General features: G+C 32.7%; 1 protein-coding gene across 1 annotated transcript in view; it reads right to left on the bottom strand.

Moving 5' to 3' along the window:
• The window catches only part of LOC140436425 (cubilin homolog), a 989,698-nt gene that overhangs the window by 940,738 nt on the left and 25,620 nt on the right, over window positions 1-23,340 (bottom strand). The gene's annotated exons all lie outside the window — the stretch shown is intronic.

The raw sequence follows: 23,340 nt of genomic DNA, 5'->3' as shown, positions 1-23,340 counted from the left end.
AATAAAAACATACTAAATTAGATTTAGGAAAGAAATAGCTACAAAAAATGAAAAAATTCTATAATTCTTTGAAAAAACTTTAAATCGGCTGTTGCCAAAATAAAGTAGTAATAGTTCTGCTGTTTACTTGTGTGTAATGCGATAAGTCAGTAAACCCTAATGTCACATTTTAATATGCGTTTATTCAAATAGATGCAGGTTAAGCTATTATTTTCCAAGTTAAAGTTTTAATACCACTCGACAATGCGACTGTGGCAGGTTTAACTGTTTATATTTTATTTCGTAGATACGCCCCTGAATTTAGCTGTTTCGAGTTAATCCTCTAGAGGACAATGAAAGTATTTTCGTGTTGTGTTTATATTGCACCAAAAGCATAATACTCTATTCGAAGAGAGACCGAGAGTCATCAATTTTGAACGGTTTAGTTTAAATCAAAGAGTTTTGTATAAAAATGTATTTTTGAATTTTAGAGTACCTTATAGATTGTATTTATTCTTTTAAAACTATTTCTTTGTTATGAATTTGTTAATATTAATATTTTTTACACTTATATAAAACTTATGACAGCCAAAAAGGAATTTTGAATTGTCGAGATATTGAGAACAAGTGTAGAGAATTACCAGACAAAGAGAAGAGAAGTATAGAAGATAGACAAAATAAAAAAGCCAAACTACTTAAATAATGAAATTAAATATATAGAAAACTAGAGTGAAATAACTCAGAGCATTCAGAAGTCAGAATAGCGAACTATTAACAACAAGGAAAGATGTATTGAATAGATAAGTGCAATACTTTAACCAGGCACTTAATGTGAAGGAAGAAGAAGAAAACCTAGAAGACGAAAGAGATGAGGTACTCATCATTCATAGAGAGGAATAGACGAGAGGGAGAAGGAACCAACAATGATTCCTGAAGTTATAGAAATCAACAGGAACAGATAATCTCCCAGCTCAACTGTATACAGAAGCTGGCCACGATACCATAATGGCATTACAGCAACTTATAATAGAAATATGGACACAGAAATCCCTCTTCAATGATTGGAATATTGGAATACTTTCCATAGTACTATATCACCGTATGCCACCATATGCAGAACGGATAGAAGAAAAATACCAGGCTGGTTTCCCTGAAAAAATTTTTAGAAAAAACACTGGAATATAATATTGATACTTATCAAATATTTAAAGACTACAAAGCAACCTACGACTCTGTGAATAGCAGAAACATGTTCAAAGTAACCAAAGAGCTAGGTATACCAGATCAGTTGGTAAATTAAACAAAACTAACTCTTCGGATCTTCGGATTCGGTCTTCGGATAACCGTTGTTAATAAATATCTTAAGTAATTTGCTCTGACTATTACATAGAAACTGGTCGTCGCATATATTGAAGATTATATTTTTTATAGCAAGAACTATACTATATGTCTGGTTTTTTGGGTGGTTAGAAAAAAAGTTTAGAAATATGCCTGATGCAATAGGGTTAATAGGTAGATACCAAACGATTAGGTCGACACCATCTTAAATACGTTTAACTTTTTTAATGACAAAATACAATTTACTGTTGAAAGAGAAACTAACAATAGTGTACCTTTCTTGGACACTAAAGTAATCCGCACGGAAGACAATCATATAATACTAGATTGGTACCAAAAACCTACTGCATCAGGCAGATTTCTAAACTTTTTTTCTAACCATCCAAAAAACCAGAAATATAGTACAGTTGGTGCTGTAAAAAATAAAATACTCAATATATGTGACGACCAGTCATAGACAGACCATAAGTAATAGTCAGAGCAAATTACTTGAGATATTTATTAACAAAGGTTATCCGAAGACACTCTTTAAACAATTAATTTACAACTCCCACTATTATGACGGACCATTACTTCATAATTTCCAAATCAAAATATTCCGAAAACGGTACACAGTATCGAGTTTTACCAGGAGTACCTTTTTTTTGTAAAATTGAATGATGTTTAAGTTTACTTGAAATTTTGATTAATAATTATACACTTAAAAAAGTTATATTGACTAATACTTAGTACGATCCGTGTAACTAGCGCCCTCTATGAGAATCAGATATAAAAACAAATTCATGGGATGTATCAGCTTCCCAAACATATTCGTATAAATTTTCATTACAATGGTGCCAGTAGTATGGCAAAATCGTAAAAAATGCGTAAAATTTTTTTACTAAGCAAACCCCAATTATTTTTTAGTTTTTTACCTACCCTAGAGACGAGGTTACTTTTTTTTGAAACACCCTGTAATATATATATATATATATATATATATATATATATATATATATATATATATATATATATATATATATATTCTCATTATATGTTAGATTTGAAATCTTCACGCGTTTCATTATGCCAGATCGTTCACTTTGAGCTTTAATGTCCAAACTGACTTCCACGTAGTAATTTGCAACTTTTGAATGCGTCGTAAACCTCAGTTTTAATCGCGTCTCACTAATTAATGCAACCTCATTTGTCTTTCGGTTTAGAGCTTATATTGCACGAACCAGTCTGAAAATCCTCCTGAGACAAGGATTACTGTCAATACACGTCGACTCAGTTGATTGCAACCGAATGTAACACCACCGTGCCATGAGGGGAATTCAATAACCGTATAAATAATTAATACCTTTAAGCATCCTGAAGAGGTGCCAGTCGATATATGCAAATTATCTCCAATGATCGTTGCAATAAAAACAACTACGACGGGAAATTGCCGACGTTACGTTCCGAAGTACCGTGCTGGAAGATACCATTAAGGGAAAATTTATTACGAAAAGGTGAATCTTTTAGTCTTACAATGTCGAGACAACTAAAGTGTTCGACTAATTTTACAAAGCTGTCATTTTTTCAAAGCTATCAAAGATTGTATAATTTTTTACTTTACATGATATTTATACTCCAATAAACATATATACATATATATATATATATATATATATATATATATATATTCAGGGATTCTACAGTATTCACTGCCTTCCCTAGCTCAACCGTTTCCATCTCTCTCTGTTGTTCCATACTCCATCGTTTAGGCCTCTCTTACTGATGGCGTCATCTACTTCGTTCCTTAGGATTTTCGAGGTCATCCTCTTTTCTTCCTTCCTATGGGGCTCCATTCGGTTATTCTCTTTATCACTCTGCTGTCACTAGTTCTTCTTACATGTCCATACCACTTTAGTCTTTTTTGTTCTATGTATGTTAGTATGTCTGTTTCTATTGATGTTCTTTGCTTTATTTCGTCATTACTTCTCCTATCCATTCTTGTTACTCTGCAGCATCTTCGCAGGCATTCCATCTTTGTTGCTACTATCTTACTGCTGTTTTTCTTGTTTATGATCCAATTTTCAGCCCCATATGTCATAATACTTCGCACTAATGTTTTATAAATCTGTGTTTTTGTCTTCATATTTAGGTGTCTATCCCACAATACTGAGTTAAGTTGTCGGATTGCTGTTCTTGTTTGTCCTTATCTTTGTGTAATTTCTTCCTCTGTTGTTGCCTTTTTCGTGATTATAAACCCCAAGTATTTGAATTTATCATTTCCTTTGATTGTTACGTTGTCATCAATCTGTAGATCTTCTATGTCTTCTTCACTTGTAGATAGGTAATCTGTTTTCGCGAGTTTAACATCTAGGCCAGCCTTGGTATATTCTTGTTGTAGTTTCTTCATCATGTTGCTGAGGTCGTCTTGGTCTTTTGCAATTACTACTTGATCGTCTGCAAAGCTTAACGTATATAGGTATTCGTTCGTGGAACAACCCTGCAGGAGCTCTTTTGTTGTGGTGAAGTCTCCTATGATTCTTGTTCCTATTTTAATGGACACTTTATTTTCTTTATACAGAGCTTTAATAGCTTCTATGAGTTGCGTCTGTATTACTAATTTGTACATGACCTCCCATAGTTCTGACCTTGGTACAGAGTCATACGCCTTTCTCAGGTCCAATGTAACAATAAAAAAAAACTTTGAGGAAACATAAATGAATATGACATTTATCGCAAAACACGTGAGCTTTTCCTTTACAGACAGTGTTTTTACAGCGTGCAGCTTCTTCGGGATCATCGTAATTCAGGATAGTGATCAATTAAATCGGTTTGAATCTCCATCGATTGTTTATGATTGCATGGACTTCCTTTGGGTGTTATTATTAAAGACTTTTTACCGGATGATCTTCGAGATTCCTGTGATTAAAGTGAAGAGACCCATTATATCTTTAGAATGTACATTTTTATTTTCCATTTCTGACTTATATTTAATCCCACTGTTTATGTAAGCAAAATAAATATAGTGGAAAATCATTAGTAGTGACCATTTCCTGGTCTGGATCATTTTTATATATAAAAATCTCGTGTCACTATGTTTGTCCAAGCTAATTGATTTGTCCAGGTTAAAAGTTTAAAAACCACTAAACCGATTGTAATAAAATTTTGTGAAAGAGTATAACTTAAGAGATAGGATATTTTGTATCTCGATGAATGACCTTAGTTATTAACTGGGATAAATGTCTTACGACTTATAAGAATTCACTCGAATTACATAGAAGTATGCAAGATTTAAAAAGTAACGACAAACTATTCGGTGATGCTGTATTACTACTGTTTGGTGACTTACGACAGACATTACTGGTTATTCCTCACTTTACGTATGAAGATGAGATTAATACATGTTCACCACAATCGTTTATATTGCGACATGTCGAAACAGTTCAATTGACCACTAAGATAAGAGTACAGGTGCAAAATGATTTGTTGGCGCAAATGTTTTTCCAAAATTTGCTAGATATTGGAAACAATAAAATAAAACTGCATTTAAGTACGCATTAGATAAAACTTTTAGATAATTTCTGCACTTTTCTTGAGACTATAAGTGTCTTTCCGACTATACTGAATAATTACTTGAATCATAATTGGTTAATTTTGGCGCGCATTAATTGAAGCGTGCAATTTTGGCGGTCAAAACTGTTGATGTTAACGAAATTAACTTCCAGATTGAACAGTTGTTACGAGGTGATCTGATAAATTTTAAATCAGTCGACAGTTAACAAAGACGAAGCAGTTAACTATCCTAAATTATTTTAAAAATCTCTGGAGATACCATAGAATGCCATCACGGATTTTATGATATTTATTTAACTCTGTTAAATAAATAAATAACATAATATCTACCTTTAAACCAAACAATCACAGAAACATATCTTACAGATTTATTGGATCAGATTCCAACTTCGAGAATAATTGTAGACGATTTTAATTGTCATAAATCCTGATCCCCAATATGTGCCATATGATCCCCAATATGGACATCTCTTGAAATAATCTTAAAAGGTAAAATTTTGTAATCTACAAAATCTAATTTCTTTAAAAAACTTTAACTTGAAACATTTTATGCAATAATAAACCAATTCTTTGGTAACAAACTGTCATGTTTTTCCGATTATTATCACATTTATACAGATGCATCCAAATCCACTAATGCTGTAGGATCAGTAGTTGTTATTTCAAATGCCATACTACAATTTTTATACCAACATTAATTTATATAAGTGACCGTATTATCTCCAAAGCTGTGAAAATTATTGATTCTCTCAGTTCATTACATTCAATAAAATAGCTCTATTCAAATAATTCCATAGGCTATCTAATTCAACAACAGTTGAATTCTTCTAAATGAAGCAAAACAGTAAGATTGTAACATTAAGATCTCATCTCATATTGGTTGGTAAGGCAACGAAAAAGCTGATCATATAGCAAGCAATACAAAGTACGTCGTTGGTGTTAGTTAAAACAGTATTGGCACCCAGTTTTAAGTGTTTCACAATCGTTTTTCCACTATTAAAACAACAATAAAATCATGGTGTGAAACAAGCATTAAACGTCAGTTATATACCATTTTTCAAAGTAAAACACTTGCACGTCACGATTTATACAAAGTGACGTCGCTTGTATTTAAAATTTCCAGAACGTCAACCTTAGAGTTCAAATATTTCTAACACAGCTAATAATACGAAACCCATACGGAACTGCTCGATCTTTCATAGGCGTCAACATGGTGTAATAATCAGAAGAATGTAATCATCATTATATTGGGAATTTTAGAGTTATATTGATTAAATAACCAAAAACATTTGTTATTATTAATAATATAAATTTTATGAAATAACTCTTCAAGTCTAATATTGCACAAAATAATAATTTTAATTAAATAGATTAGATAATTGTACGCAACTGATACCGGAATACTTCAAATTTTATTGACAGTTCAGCGTGTGGCAAAAGTGTATAAAGTGTTGCCGCTTTTTTAGAGTAAGAATTTTGTTTATGTTTTGATCTCTTACACAATTTGGTCATAATATAATATATATCAATAAATTGTATTCATAAATACATATTAAATTTAGACTTATAGCTTTAAAAACTAATTATTGTTGTGTATTGTGATTGTGCTATGTCAAAACAAATAAATAGTCTGTAGAAAGCTGATAAGCTTTCATATAAGATAGATAATTTTGAACAAGAAATAATGGCGGGACGTCTTTACTATTACAGCCCTAAAATAGGTAAGTTTAAAATTTAGAATATATAATTTTGTATTAAAATTTTTTCTTATGTATTTTAGTGTGTTGCAGTAGTCTTAAAACTAAGTGTATTTACTGTTAATATAATAGTTTGACAAATAGTTGACATTTTAAAAATTCCTCACTTACTAACTATTCTGATGTTTTGGCAACGCTGTGGGGTTCTGACGTCGTAAATCTTGAATGACGTGCAAGCATTTTTATGTGAAAAATGCTATATGTTAAAGTCGCCCGTTTACGTGTAGGGCACATCAGAATAACTATGGATACCTTACCTCTAAATTAAATTGCTCTTTTTGTGAATATTGTAACTGTGGTTTACGTATAGCACATAATATGGTAGATAGTCTTAAATACATTAACGAAAGATACAGACACTCAATACCTGACAATATATCACAAGATTTAAGCCATAATTGCAATTTTAAAAACTTATGTAACTATATAAAGGATATAAGTTTTTTGTTTCATAGATCTTAATACTATTAGACTTAATTGGTAATTATCTTACCAAATTGAAATTGTAACTTATTTTGTAGATTTATATTTTATATATTTGTTCTCCTGCTAATAAACCTCAGTGGTTGATGCTGTTAATAAAAAAAAGTCTTCATCATTCAATCTTCGCTTATCCACTGCTGGACATAGATCTCCCTCATAATTTTCCATCTATTTCGATCTTGTGCCTCTTGCATCCAATTCCTATGACAACGTTTTAGATCGTCAGTCCAACGTGTTGGTGGACGACCTCTGCTTCGGTAGGCATCATCTCTTGGTCTCCATTCCAGTATCCGCTTTGTCCATCTATTATCTGTCATTCGAGCCACGTGACCTGCCCAGTTCCATTTCAGTGTTGCTACTCTCTCTACTGCATCAGCCACTCCTGTTCTTTGTCGTAGCTGGCGATTTGGGATCTTGTCTCGTAGTGAAACGCCCAACATACCACACCATAAGTTAACACTGGCAAAACACACTGATTAAACGTTTTTCTTTTATGGCATATTGGTATATCAGACTATTTGAAAATATGGTTCAGCTTGCCGAAGTCTGCCCAAGTCAGTCTTATACGACGGAGAAGCTCAACGGTTTGGTTATCTTTTCCTGGTCTATGGATCTTGTTCCTACGCATATATCTTCGCTGACTACAATATTTGTCATCATCTGGGTTTTAGATATATTTATTTTCAATCCCCCTTCTAGCGAGGCAAGGTAGAGCTGATTTAAAAGTTCTTTGGCCTCATCTATCCTATCAGCTATTAGTACAATATCATCTGCAAACCTTAGATGGCTAAGCTTTTCTCCGTTTATGTTTATGCCCTTGTCGGTCAGTTTTGCCCTTTTACATATATATTCCAAAAGCGTAGTGAACAGTTTTGGCGATATGGTATCCCCCTGGCGTACTCCACGTTGTATCGGGAATTTCTGGGTTTGACGATCACCCACTCTAATACTGGCTGTTGCGTTTTGGTATATATTATGTTTAATTATATTTATATACCGATAGTCAATTCGGCATTCTGTCAAGGCTTCCAACATTTTTTGTTGATTTACGGTGTCGAATGCCTTTTCATAGTCGACAAATAATAAAGCTAGTGGTTTAATATATTCAGTGCATTTTTCTATAAGATTTTTTATTACCAGTAGGTGATCGTTTGTTCCATAGCCTTTTCTAAAACCCGCCTGTTCTATGGGCTGATAAAATTCCAATTTATTTTCTAGTCGTTTCGTAATTATTTTTGTAAATAGTTTATAAATATGTGAAACTAGACTTATGGGACTGTAATTCCTGAGGTCGGTAGCATCTCCTTTTTTATGAAGTATGATAATTTCTGCGTTATACCACTGGGTTGGTGTTATTGCTTCCTGCAAACATCTAGTGAAAAGTTTGGCAAGGACCTGCCATAATCTTTTTCCAGTCACCTTCAAGGCATCTGCCACTATTTCATCGCCTCCGGGGGACTTATTGTTTTTCATTTCTTGCACTGAACTTCGAACATCATTGGGTGTTACGTCCGGTAAAATTTCAGATCCCTGATTGATTATCTTTGGTAATGATCCACTCCGGTTACATTGCTGTTCTTTGTATAGTTGTCTATAAAAACTCTCTATCGTATTCATAATTTGAATTCTATCCTTAATGATTTGCCCCTGTTCATTTCTTAATTTGTGGACGTTTTTTCTTCCAATGGACATGCTCTGTCTGAGTACTTTCAAGCTTTTGTTTTCTTCTATTACTCTAGTTATTTCCATAGTATTTTGGTTGTGATCCTGATTTTCCCTAAGTTTTCTTCTTTCCTCTAGAAGATGTTTTGTGTTGTGGCTTAATTTTTTGTTATTATTTTCAGGACGAGGACAGTATTTCTTTTCAGCTTCTTTCAATATTTGAGTAATATTATTGTTCATTTCAATGATGCTGATATTCTCTATCCAAACTAGTCTTAATATTTTCTTCGTTCAAAAAAAGTCTACATTCGCACATTTTTGTATGATATTCATGCATATTTATATATTAATATAATTTCCTTGTCCTTCCTATCTTCAACCAACTTTATAAAGCTATTAATTTGCTGAAAAACCTAATATGTTTAAAAATCTTTTTAAAACGAAAAAATAAATAGTAAAGTTAAGCCGAAGAGATGGATATAATTAGGCCGGAGTAATAAAATTGTTGACCGGGTTCAGAAATAAGTTTAATTAAAAGATTTGTTTTCTTTGATGAAACACCAGTAAACTCCACCAACTTTCCGTCGGGTTTTGAAATCAAACTAAAACTATTTTAATATCAGATTTAATTTTGAAAGTTTTGAAGACGATGGTCTAACGTACCTTGAAATTAAGAATAAATGACAATCTTTCAAAGGACGCGTTTAATCCTGTCAGTCATGTTACGGAGATTTTAGTTTTTCGGAATTTGCACTGAATGATTATATTTGGAAAGTTTTAAGAATGAAACAAATGTAACGGTTATAGCTTAAGGTCCTGATAAAGTTAGTAAAAAGTGATTCTTTGTAGTTTTTAATTAGAAGTTTTATAAAAACTTGACATAATTGATCACTAAAAATTGAAAATGGGAGGTTATCATATCTCGCAAAGACTCAAAACGAACCCCATTTGCTAATTCCTATTCATAATCCATCGTACACATTTCAAAGTTGTTAAAAACTTTTTAGTTATAATAACAGTTTACTATTTTACCATAATCTTTTCTGAAAACTATTTTCACAGTGGAAATCGAAACATCAAGCAAAAATTAAAGACATAAGTGGATAAAGTTGTTATGCAACTTTTTGTAAAAATGACTTTTTGGAATTTTTGAACTTTCCATTCTCACAATAATACTTTACTTTACTTAATCAGTAGACCCATTTGTACCTTTCGGTGTTGGGCCGTTTAAAATACAATTCATTACATTACACTATTTGACGGTCTTCTGAGGTGTCCTAGCTCTTAACGAACTTTCTCTATTCCTTCCTATTGGATGCCATCTGTGTTGCTTCCTGCCAAGTCTTACCCTTACTCTGTAGTATCTGCGAGATGTCACTGTTCCATTCTTTAATGGGTCTTCCTCTTCTGTTCTTCTCTATTAGTTTGGCGTCCCACACTCTTTTTACTTGTCTATTATTGTCCATCCGGGTTAGATGTCCGAAACATGCCAATTGTTTCTCCTTGATTGAGTCGAGTATCGGTTTGATTTTGAGTCTTTCTCTTATTTCTTCATTTCTGATTCTATCAGTTCTTTTTACTCCTATCGTTCTTCTGAGGTATTTCATCTCTGCTGCCTGAATTCTGCTCTGATGTCTTTTGTTTAATATCCAATTTTCTGCTCCATATGTCACTGTAGGTCTATATATTGTTTTGTATATTGTCATCTTGGTCTTTGTTGATATTTCTTTGTTATTAAGGAATCCTCTATTTAGTGCTTGGAATAGTTTTCCTGTGTTTTCCATTCTGTTGTTAAGATCATCCTCGATGTCTCCTTTGTTGTTGATTACTGTTCCTAAGTATTTGTATGAATTTGTCTGTATTATTTTTTGTTGATTTATCATTACTTCTATTTGATCTTCCGTCCCTTGTTTCCTTGATATTTTCATTATTTGAGTCTTCTCTTTGTTTACGTTTAAGTTGTATTTGCTTGCTTCTAGGTTCCATTTCTCTAAGTTGTATTTCAGTTTTTCTGCAGTTTCCGCAATTAATACTATGTCGTCTGCAAATATACACATCTCAGCATTTATCATTTGCATTCTGTTCCAACCGATGCAGTATTTCTTGAATGTTTTCTTACATTCTTTCACTATCTCATCTATTACATTTATGAATAGTACTGGGCTGAGACTTCCCCCTTGTCTAACTCCTTGGGTTGTTTCAAATGGTTCTGACTGTATATTTAACATTCTTACTGTATTTGTTGTTTTCATGTATATACTCTTTGTTGCTTCTATCAGTTCTTCACTTACTTGTTTCTTCTTTAGGCTTTCCCATATATCTTTTCTTTTGACTGAGTCGAATGCTTTTTCCATGTCTATAAAGCTCAGATGTATTTCTTTATTTTTCTTTAAGGCTTTTTCTATTACTTGTTGCATGGTGAATATATGGTCTTGTGTGTTGTGTCCTTTCCTGAATCCACTTTGTACATCCTCTAATTTATGTTCTATTTCTTTTCTAATTTTCCTTTCTATTATGGTTTCGTATACTTTTGCTGCTACACATAGTAGTGATATACCTCTATAGTTCCTACAGTCTCTTGTGTTTCCTTTCTTGTATATGGGTATAATTACATTTACTGGACAAATACATATACTGCATTTGTCCATTCTCTGGGTATTACTTTTCTCTTCCATATTAGGTTATATATGTATAACAATTTTTCTTTTGCTTTTACTCCTATATATTTCATCATTTCTGGTGCTACTTCATCGCTTCCTGGTGCTTTTCCAATCTTTATCTTTCTTATTGCTTCTTCCAGTTCTTCTTTTTCTATAGTTTCTGGATTTTCCGTGTTTCTCATGGATACTCTCCTGTTGTGGCTTTCCTTTTCCATTGTATTCGCTTTATTTTCATTCAGTATCAGCTGAAAATGTTCCCTCCATCTTTCCATTATTGTCTTATCGTCGTTTATTATTGTTCCTTCCTTGTTCATTATTTGTTTCAGTTTTGTTTCTTTGTTGCTTCTTAGGTTTTTCAGTGTTCTGTAAAATAATTTTACGTTTTCTGTGCTGTTTTCTTCCATTTTTTCCCCGAATTTTTCCCAACTTTTCTTTTTCTCTTTCTTAACTATTTTTTTAACTTTTGTTCTTTGTCTCTTATAATTTTCATATTTTTGTTGTGTTTTGTCTTGGATGTATTCTTTCCATAATTTCTTCTTTTCTTTTATTTCTCTTTTCACTTCATCGTTCCACCAAGATGTTCGTTTTCCTCTGTTGTTATTTCTTGTGGTTCCACATATTGATTTAGCTGTTTTTATCATCGCATTTTTAAATTTTCCCCATTCTTCTTCTATTGTTTCTGCTATTTCATGTTCATTATCCATCTCTTTCTCTAGTCCTTCTGAGTATCTTATTCTTGTTGTTTCTTCCCTTAGTTTATAAATTTTTATTATTTTTTTGTGTTTTCTGTTTATGTTCTCACAATAATAACAAATCCTAAAAAAAATTGCTGTTATAACCCACTATGTTATCTTTTTTTTGGAAATTAACGTGTGATATTTTCTGGCAGTTATATTTAATTTGCGCAGAATAAGTTTCTTGTAAATGAACTTCACTTTGAGAGAGTAGTATTGCATCGCGTTTTTTAGTTTTTTACTTTTGTTCCATGATCAGTTTGAATAATAGAGTGTAACGATGCTCTGATCGTTTAACAGTTCGAACCGTGGGAGTGTCAATATTTGCGCATCCACTTCTACAACGTGACGGCGAAGTGGGATTCAGAACGGCTATTTAAGGCGTGTGAATAGCGGAATTAGACAGTCTTGTAGCTATCGCTCTAGGCTCCCTGACTCGCCGGTGTAGTGAACCTGCGAGCCATCCCGGACAGAGAGATTTCCGTATCGAGGATCACACTCTGTCCTTAACCAAGCGGAACCCATCGGTACTGTGTATTGAACATTACCGTGGATCTGCACAGAGCCAAGCCGGACAGAGAGATTTCCGTATTGAGGATCGTACTCTGTCCTTAGCCAAGCGGAACCCATCGGTATTGTGTATTGAACATTACCGTGGGTCTGCTATTTCATTTCTTTATTAGTAATAATTAGTTTCTTTTCTTTTATAGACGTTCGCCGGGGAATTCATTCATCGCGGGACCCAGACGGGAACGTAGAATTCATTTTATTTTTGTTTTAGAAGTATACAACGTAGAATTCCTTTTTTAATTTTTATTTATTGCATATATACTAAATAGATTTATTTTTATTTCAAACCTGTGTTTTACTGAGTCTGTCGCCCCGAAAGAGCTACCCATCACAAACTGGCGCCCGAGCAGGGACTAATAACATGCCGACAGATAAAGACACAGACTCAGTAACAGATACGTCGTGGATAAATCGACTTTGCAAAGAGGAATTGCAGAGCGAGGCCGAAAAATGTGGCTTAGATCCCAAGGGAACCGTCGACGAATTGAGAGCAGACTCAGAACCTATTTTTAAAATCGCGAGGAAGCTACAGGAACAATCCCAAAAGAAAAAACTTCCAAGGGAACAGAATCCGATACACTGACCCAGGAAATTTCGAGCATCCGAAGACAATTACAGGAATTAAGAATAACGAAACAAATGGGGCAACCAGAATTGCTAAATCAAGTACGAAAGTGGAACGCACACTTCGACAAGAAACATTCGGATGCAATAGAATTCTTAGAGAGAATAGACGAATTAAGCTTGGCCTACGAGATCGATAAACAAGATCTACTAAGAGTATTACCAGAATTATTAGGAGACCACGCTTTGTTATGGTACAGAAACAATAACAAAAATTGGAAGTCATGGACAGATTTCAGCGAAGATTTTAAAAAAGCTTTCTATCCCAGGGGATATTTTCTACAACTAGAAGAGGAAATCCGAAACAGAAAACAGAGACAGAACGAACCAGTAGATAAATATATCACGGAGATTCAAACATTAATCAGACGAGAAGGATCTTTTTCCAAAAACCAAGAACTCGAAAGGATATACAAAAATTTGCTTTATGCTCGCCGCCGGGATTTCGGAAACTTAGCCAAATTACAGGATTTAGCCCAAGAATACGAAGCTCTAGAAGACGAAAAGACCCGAGCAAATCAGATTTGCCGTGGAAACTGGAGACGCACGGACCAAGCAGAGTACGATGCGAAAACGGCATGCTTTAGATGCAAGATGCCAGGTCACAGCCGTAAAAACTCAGGCATGCTTTGGGTTTTGTCTAATTACTATCTTTATTTGGGGTAGTTAGTTTTTCTTCTACTTTTACTTTTTTTGTGTTGATTTGGTAAATATTTTTGATCGTTTTGCTCATTTCCAACAGAAAAACAATTATGCTTTGTATATTATAGCTAATCACCCTTCTCGATTATATTTCATTGTTAATGTAAAAATATTACCATAGAAGCGTTCATGCATGAAGTATTCCTAATAATATTATAGATTTTCTAAAACGCTAATATAAAGTTTGTTACATGAAAGGTGTAATTTTGTAAAATATTTGAATATTCAGCTGCATCTGCATGTTCTTGGAATATTTACAGTCAATAGTAAACGAAAAGTTTCGGAAAGATCTGTATTCCTGTTCAGTATCGAGTGGCAAACATAAAACGGAATGGAACTCCAATTTTATAAACTTTACCGAAACGTTGGGAAGAACAGCTGAATAAATAATACAGACATTTTTACACCCACGATGCTACGTGCCAAAACAAAAATCTCACATAAAGCAATATTTCGGTAGTTAAAGAACTTTTAAGTTGTACTTAGAATGTATAAACTATAAGGTTATGAAACTATCTACAAAAATATGGAAGAAAGTATTTACCAAAAAGATACTAGAAAAATTAGAAATGAACAGATAAGTATCATAAATAAGTGCTTTAGCTATACAGATAATCATAAGTACTTATTTATAAAGCGTATTTAAAATATACCCGTGTCTCTCTTTGGAAATATTTTTTTCCATAGCTAATGTTAAAGTGTTGCTATAACAACTGTTTTGAGTAGATAAAGTATCACTTTAACCGCAAGGGTAGATAAAGTGGCACTTTAACAGCAAGAGTAGATAAATGTTTTAACTTTTTTTTATTCAATAAAATTTACAAATTCAAACACATTTAGGATTAAATTGTATTCTTTCTCATATATCACCGTAGATTTTTGTGGCAAGAATAAACTTTCTGCTTCCAACGCTGCATTTTCTACATCTGATGGCAGGTTTTCCTTTTCTTGTGTCAATTCTTTTCCGTCCATTTCGTATTTATTCACTTTGTACACAAAACGCAACAGTATTCTCCGCAAAAACCAAAATGTAACATTTGTTTGACATTTGTTGACAGAGTAATTCATATCCATAACAACGGAGCAACACAATTGCGATTTTTGTGCTAAAAATTACAATTTTCTTTGAAATTCTAATTTTCACCTGAACTTGAAGTCTTGCTATAGAAAAAAATGTTGTATTGCACACGACGATAAAATCGCATTATCTTCTCGAGCATAATTAGCGTCTCGACTGACGTCTCGACGCTAAAATACGCTCTCGAAGATAAAGTACAATTTTATCGTCTTGTACAATAAATAACTATTTTTTGTATTTTAGCCTTTCGAAACTAGTAGTAGTAGTTTTCACGCTCAGGGGTTCATCAGAGCGATTTTATTATAACACGAAAGACATACCATGGTTAGATAGGTGGACATCAAATAGGTACACATACAAAGGAAATATCATTTAAACAATCAATTTTTCATTTCAACCTTTAATAAATTTAATTTTTTGTAGAAATACCATAATCAGTTTAAAAATTTTTGTATTATCTTCACTTAATAAAACATTTAAGTCTAATGGCGTTTTTAAACCAGCTTTCAGCACTTCTTAAAGCAGCCTTGTACTTGTATTGACATGTAAGGCAAGGGTCACCAAATGGTGGACCGCGGTCCGCATCAGGTCGCATCCGGTTCGCATCCGGACCGAGCTTGTTTTTTGCGGACCGCCGTTAAATTCAAAATATAAGAATAAAATTATAGTGTAAAATTATAATCAAATCTAAATATATCAATATATTTACATTTTTAAAATGCACAGTACTAATACTATATAAAAATACTCTATAGAAACATATAGTAATCTAAACAATATGTTTCGACTAAAGGGTTTTTCAAAATTTCAGGAAATACCTACCTAAAAATAATCTTTTAGCAAACTATAAAGGGAAGCTGCTTGAACACTAAAATTATTTTAATTTGCATATTTATGACGTACCAAGTAACCAGTCTATAATAAAACTAAAATGTCTTTTCCAAATTTTCAGGTAATAGAACCATAATAAAATGAATATCTTTTTTATTTCAAAATTTGAAATTCTTTTGCATTTTATAATAACATTATTTCAAATCACGAATGTGCTTGTGTGAGACCATTTCAAATAGGTAAAAGAAATAAAATAAGAGTTACTCACAATCAATTTAATTTTACTACCAAAACGACCGGTTTCGCTTTCTACACTTTGCAAAGCATCTTCAGGTCAAACGGTACAAAGTAAATTAAATGCTGAAATTATAAAAAGCCCATATTAGGGTGCTGTCTTATAAAGATAAAGATCAAAAAAGTTACAGTAATTATGCCTATATTACATGTCTGTGTTTATTAATATGCATAAAATTGGTTAAGACGGTTAGACGGAAAGATTATTATTGACAGACAAAGTAAAAACCCACAAATTGGTAAGAGATAATCTATTCAATTGTAATAAATTAGTAACAAACAAAATACTACTTACATTCCGGTACAAGAGTTATTAGTTAATGATTCCTTAAACATGGTTCAAACTATCTTGTATTGCTGATGATGGCTTATCTTCGGTTAATATTCTAACTGTCTGACAATTAGCGAGGAAGTTTCTTTTCCCCTCAAGAAATGCTTTTGCAAGTGGTGGGATTGTTTTTAAGAAGAATCTAGTTGTTAAATTAGCTGTATTTAATTGATTATATATTTTAGCATTATAGGTACACCGATAATGTTGTATTAGGAAGTATTTGCTTGTCAGATATTCTCTGCGTAATGAGAGTGGGATTTCAGATACTAGAACCAGTGTGGCTTCATTTGGAGAGCTTTCCATCAAACCCAACACAATTTTCACAGCTTTAAATTGGATTCAATTAAGTTGACGTAAATTAGTTATACTAGCTGACCCATATACCAAACAACCGTAATCTATAATAGATCTTATATAGACTCCAAAATTTACTTTAAAAATCAAATGTGAATTTTGCCTTTTCGTTTGACCAAAAATGTTTGGTTGTTGTAAAATGGCCTTAATATTTGCGTTTGGGACCAAGGAGACATCAGAAACTTATGGATACACAAACTTCTCTTGATTTATTAGTTTTCGTAGGAAACTTATTTAGTTAGTAGAAACTGTTTTCTGCAGATCTTCCTTTACAACTTTACGTACGTAGTAAAGATCGGATCGTTTTGTTTTAAATTGAACTAAGATGAAGTTATTGCTTTCTGGTGGCCTATCTAATGTACATAAAAGCAATTCTACACAGTCATTTTTCTAAACTTCATCTGAGATGTCAGCGTACTCATCATCTGTGGAGAGGTCTAAACTAGACACGTCCTCTGAAGGTCTTTCTAATGGTTCTTTGCTTCTGTTTCTCTAATTTCTCTTGCTTTTTTAAAAATTGTACTTTAATTTTCCTTCTCTATTTTTTCGGGCGTATCAGTCGCTATCATTCACTTTCCTTTTTTTCTTCGTCTTTTTGTTGTCTGATCATTTACTTTCTTGGGATATCCTCGAAATATTTCTGGAGATACAAAATTCGCTGATTTGTGTTTGCTAACACTTTGGGCTTTGCCCAACACATGCAGTAACTTTATAAATGGTAAAGGAGTTGCCAGGAGTATGAAGCGTCCAACTGTCTACAGAGCCATTGTAGAATTTTTGAAATGGTACAAAAATACTCACATCTGACGGTTGTAATTTGTGGGTCTAGTATGTCAGAAAGGTCAAAATAATCACCCCATTCTTCTTGGCCTGATTCAAGCACTGAATAGATATATAACTTTCATAATAATCATATAATAAAATAGAGGGTTTTTTTTTGAAGACCCACTGCACTTAATGACATGCTTCATCACATCCACAAATATGTCCGAATTCATCCAGCCTGTTTTACAAGCTAAACCTTATGTTCCTCTTGGTACACCGTTAACCATCCTACTGTAAAAATGAACCCGAGGGAAAACCATTGCGGAAGGAAGCCAACTTCCCGCTGCACTGACAATCATACCGGTAATTTCAAGTACGCCCTTCTCTCTAGAAGTAATTTTGCTTACTTGTTTTGAACCTCTTTCTGCTAAAATTTTAATTTGATGCTTTTATTATGTTATGTCGTTTGTTTCTTTGTTAACAAGCATGTAGCTTATTAAAAAATATTCGTACGTTTGCTTTATTAAACCCAATCGCTCGATATAAACTGCATCCCTTGGACGTCCTTAATAATAGGCGAGGGTTTCGCCTTCTAAAACTTCTCATCCATTTTTTCCAAGCAAATTTCCTAATTTTCCAACTTTCGGGCATCTCAACGTTATTTACTTCAGCCATTTCGCAGGCTAGTTGCCTACATTCTAAAACGGGAAGTCCATAAAACATTTAGCACAAACAATTATATAATTCGCTGACATATCTTCCTGCTCTTTGTCGAAAATTCGTCGTATATCATAATATATTGACTGCACATAGATTGGTTCTTGAGTATTTTTTTGTTTTTGTACGTATCGGTGTAATGGTTGATGTGGAATACCTTTTACATTGCCTACTTCTCTCAGTGATTGTCCAGAAATTACCATAGCAACTGCCTCTCGCATACCCGATGGTTCTTGCTTTTTCAGCTTTCGTTTTTCGACGACTTTACTCATTTTCTTAATCTGAAATAAAATAATTTACTCTATTGGTTTTCTATGCCAAGTGCAAAATGTATATATTTGTATACTTACAATATGTCCCACTGTAGGACGTGGCACTTTGTCCCAGAGTTGGAAACTGTACAACATCAGTTAAAAAAATTGTACGTTCTTAATTTTTAACATTATATAAAGAATTTTCCCAAAGTCTACCCTTTAGTAAGCATTTTTAATCACATGTCTGCGATATTTCAACTTTATCTCACCTGGAGCACCTTACATGAGGCACACCCTTCAAAAGTTAGAACAAAACTGTGTATGGTTACAGTCACTAGCGAATGTTCCCTTTTATGCACAGCATTACCACCTAATGTCTATTTTACGGGAAATATATTACTTGTAAGGCAACTTTGACAGCAATACAGGATACCTTGGAAAATACGTTTCATTCATATTAAATTATCGGTCTTCTTATTTATTCCCTTTTTACTGTTTTTGAAAGACATACAGATTAGCTGAATCCTCCTTTGAGTATGTATTGGCCATTCTTCGTCATAGCCTGCTAGCCAAACTACATTAACTCTTACACATTTTGTATTTGGAGGAGATTTCTACTTCTTGTAACCATTTCTTCTATTTTGTTGTTACATTGGTGCTTACCACCACAGTCCATCTCTACATTTTTTGTTACATCACCAATATGAAGGTGAGGTTGACTTTTGAGTAGGAGAATCTATTTGACACGCACTACTACACATTAAGATATCACATTTATCATTTTAAATATTTTGGTTTTACTAAAAGTTTTATTTCAATCAAGCAATTAATTAGTTTATAACTTTCTATGCCGTCTTTTAATTTCCAGTCTCCATTTATCTCGGTAGTTCCACAGGTTTTTTTTAACTCCCCTCTCCCTTAAGTCTTTATCGATTCCTTCTCTTCAACTTAATCTCGGTCTACATTGCTGTCTTCTTCCATACGGTATCCAGTTCAATACTTTCTTTGGTGTTCTGTGTTTATCCATTCTTTAGACGTGTCCATACAATCTAAGTTAATCTTTTCTGATGTCCTCTATTATATTGTGCTAAACACCCATAATTTCTCGTATTGTTTTGTTTCTAACTCTGTCTAATCTTCATTTTCCAGTCTCTCTTCTCCAGAAGTCCATTTCTGTTGCTTCTAATGCTTTTAAGTTTTTTCCTTACAGTGGTCATGCCTTACTTCCATATGTAACAATGCTTTTTATAATGCTGTTATAGACTTTGTGTTTGTTTTCTTACATTGTTTTGGGATTGATTTGTGCCACAGTATACTGTTTAATTGCCTAATGGCTTGTCTTCCCTAGTTATTTCTATGTTTAATTTATTTATTTAGTTTGCCATCGTTAATTATTTGCATGGCTAAATATTTGTTTTCTTGATATTTACTTCTAGCCCCCATAGTTCGTATTCTTCTATAAGTTTACGGGTCATATATTCGAGGTCTTCATAGTCTTGGGCCATCACATTTGGTCGTCTGCAAAACTCAATGTGTACGATATTGCGTCGAATTAGAGTAATTCCCATTTTTCTGCATTTTCTTTTCCACGTCTTCATCTCTTGATCCAAGTAGATCTTAAACAAAGTAGGAGACACGCGGCGTCTTTGTTTGAGTCCTTTGCTGATAGTGAAACCCTTGGATACCTCCTCCCTTTTTTTGTTTTACTTGTGTTGTTCTTGTAGATGTCTTAAGCAGCCTTGATTAAGGTTACACTAATCTGGTGGTCAATAGTAAATCCACCTGTTCTAAAGCCGGCCTATTCTTCGGCCTTCATATCACAGAATTCATTTTACATTCTCTTTTTTATGAGGTTCCCGTAAACTCTCGAGATGGTGATAAGGACTGCAATTCCTTGATAATTTTCACATACATCTCTACTTCACTTTTCTAGACTAGAACTAGAAGTTTTATACTTTACTTTTTTGTTGAACTTTGATATACAGCCAACCACTAAGGATTTTCCCTTTATAGGACATTCTTTAATCTCAGTAGCACAAAAATATATTACTTTACCTACTTTGTGCTTTTTATACGTTACAAATTCTAAATCAGTATGTTATATAGAGTTATCTCCAAAGGACTCCGAATGTGGGAAGTTATACAATTTCTTTATTCTCTAGAAATATGTTAAAAGTAATTTAATTTTCAACATAAAAGTCCCACGTATAAAAAACGACTTCAAGATAAATTCAGTCAAAAGTAAATTAATTTATAGAAATATATGACAAGAGATCAAGAAAGGCGAGAACTTTCCAGACACCGTGTAATTTCATGTTCACTTTCTTTCCATTCCCATCCCTCCTATGTCAGATGTCTTTATGTACAGAAATATAAATGAACTCGCATTTTCATCCCTTCTAAGTTATGCTTTTCTTTTTCGTTTTTTATTGGACGTATTTATCACGGTAATAATGCGTTGTAAAAAAATTCTAAGCATAGGTCGAAAGAGTTTTCCTTTGTTGTTTTGTTATTCTTGTGTAATTTTATTACCCACTTGAGAGGTCCCGAGGGTGATTTTATTGGAATGTACGTGCGTATCTTTATTTATAGCTTTGGATTACCATAAAGAATTATCGAAAAACCGATTTATATTGCCCAATATTTATTGCTTTGATATGAAACCCCCAGTCTGTTATTAGGAAAAAAATCATAATGCAATATCCGAGAAGAATTAATGTTCATGTTAATCAATACTAAATAAAGATCGATGTGTTTATATATATATATATATATATATATATATATATATATATATATATATAATATATATATATATATATATAATATATATATATATATATATAATAAGATCTGACATTGCATATGGAAAAAGAAGAAAACAACAATTTGTAAAAAAATTATTATATTTTAGATATACGGTTTTAATTTTATAATATTGGTGAAGTGCTAAAATAAAGACTATCAATTTTAGATTTATGTTTGAACTGAGACTTTCTAAATTATGAAAATCAATAGATTTAAAGAATACCTTGTAAATAATAGATTGCATTAAAATAAGATATCTACCTGCCGTTCTCAAGGATTCATTTCTGTTTTCTGAAACGGTCATTAACGATGAAGAAGAAAGTAGAAAGTTATTGTTTGTTAGAGTTTTAAGAATTTGGAATGTTTTGGAATTTGGTTGAATGCAAAGAAACAATGTTTTAATTGGTTACAAGAAATTATGGAAGGGATAGACAGACGGGAATGAGATTGAAAAACCAAAGAGGATCATCTGCTGTTGGACTGGAAGCGGGTGAAGACAAAATCGAAAGGAGTGTGCCGATATTTTGTTTTTTTAAACCGGCTAAAGAAAAGTTATTGTGGCGAGAAGTAATGCAAAGAAAGTGTTGAAAGCTGTAGTTGCAGTATTTGTAACTAAAATAATTTACTATTCTTGGAACGAAGCATAGCTTAGGAGAATTTTGGCCTTCCAATAAGAGCAATAAACATTGTTAGGAGTTTGTCGACTATTTTGTGTTTATAAGCAGAATTTTAGGAAGAAGTGAAGTTTGTTGGATAGGGAACTAGTTAAAGTAAATCCTTTTAGGAAAATACAGAGACAAATTGTGGAAACGAGACATTGATTGAACTATATTTAATTTGAATTGTTTTGTGGTTAATTATATATGCAACAGAGTAATATAGAGAAAGATTTATTTATGAGAAATTTAATTAGTGTATGAAAATCTACAAAGGTATTTGGTCATTGTATTTTGAATTTATTGCACTAATTGATTTTTTTTAGTTATTTCCTTCTACTTCTCTTTTTTCTTAAGCACTATTAAAAGAAAAGGTAATGTTTTTGAACTTAATTAAGAACCCTGAGAGGAGAAAAACATATATTTATTAATCTAGCGTCTACATTAAAATTTATTAAATCAATTTTTTGTTAACATCATGATAATAAAACTTGCCCACCTATATTTTTAATGTAGATGAAGACACATTAATTTGTATTGTAAATGACTTTCAAAATAAAAGTTATCGTGTAGCGAATTTGTACTAAATGGTTTTGCAAACTTTATTAAGGACTTGACTGTGTTTTCCTCGTAAGGACCTCGTGTTTTCTATTACTAAACTTTATTACTTTAAACAGCATGTGCAATTAATTGAAAATATTAATAAAACCTCACTCATATCGAGCATTTTTTGTTTATTAATTATGAATTCTTTTTGTTTGTTTTAAGTTTATTGTATACAAAAGTTTAGCTTTTTTTTCACCCATTGAACAAAACAAAAAATTATTTTGTATACGCTGGTGTTAAAACAAATTCTGGAATTTATCAGAGAGATATTTTAAGCAATATGCTTTATGATATTGAAAATAATAATCACGACTTCACCTTCCAAAAAGATGGTGCACCATCCGATACTTCCAGAAGTATGATAAAATATTTGCAAGAACAAGTTGCAGATTTGATTGAACCTATCATGGGAACTTCAAATAGCCCCGATATTAACCCGGTTGATTACAATATTTGTAGTGCATTAGAAGCCACAGTTCACGAAAACTCTATTTTTAACACTATCGATGAGATAAAACATCGGATAGTTTTTTGTTGGAACCAATTCGACCAAGAAATTATTAACCGATCAATTGGACAGTGGCGTCC

This window comes from Diabrotica undecimpunctata, chromosome 3 (assembly GCF_040954645.1).
Source record: "Diabrotica undecimpunctata isolate CICGRU chromosome 3, icDiaUnde3, whole genome shotgun sequence".
NCBI lineage: Eukaryota > Metazoa > Arthropoda > Insecta > Coleoptera > Chrysomelidae > Diabrotica > Diabrotica undecimpunctata.
The sequence above is the reverse complement of the archived record's forward strand: the minus strand, read 5'-3'. Positions and strand labels throughout refer to the sequence as shown.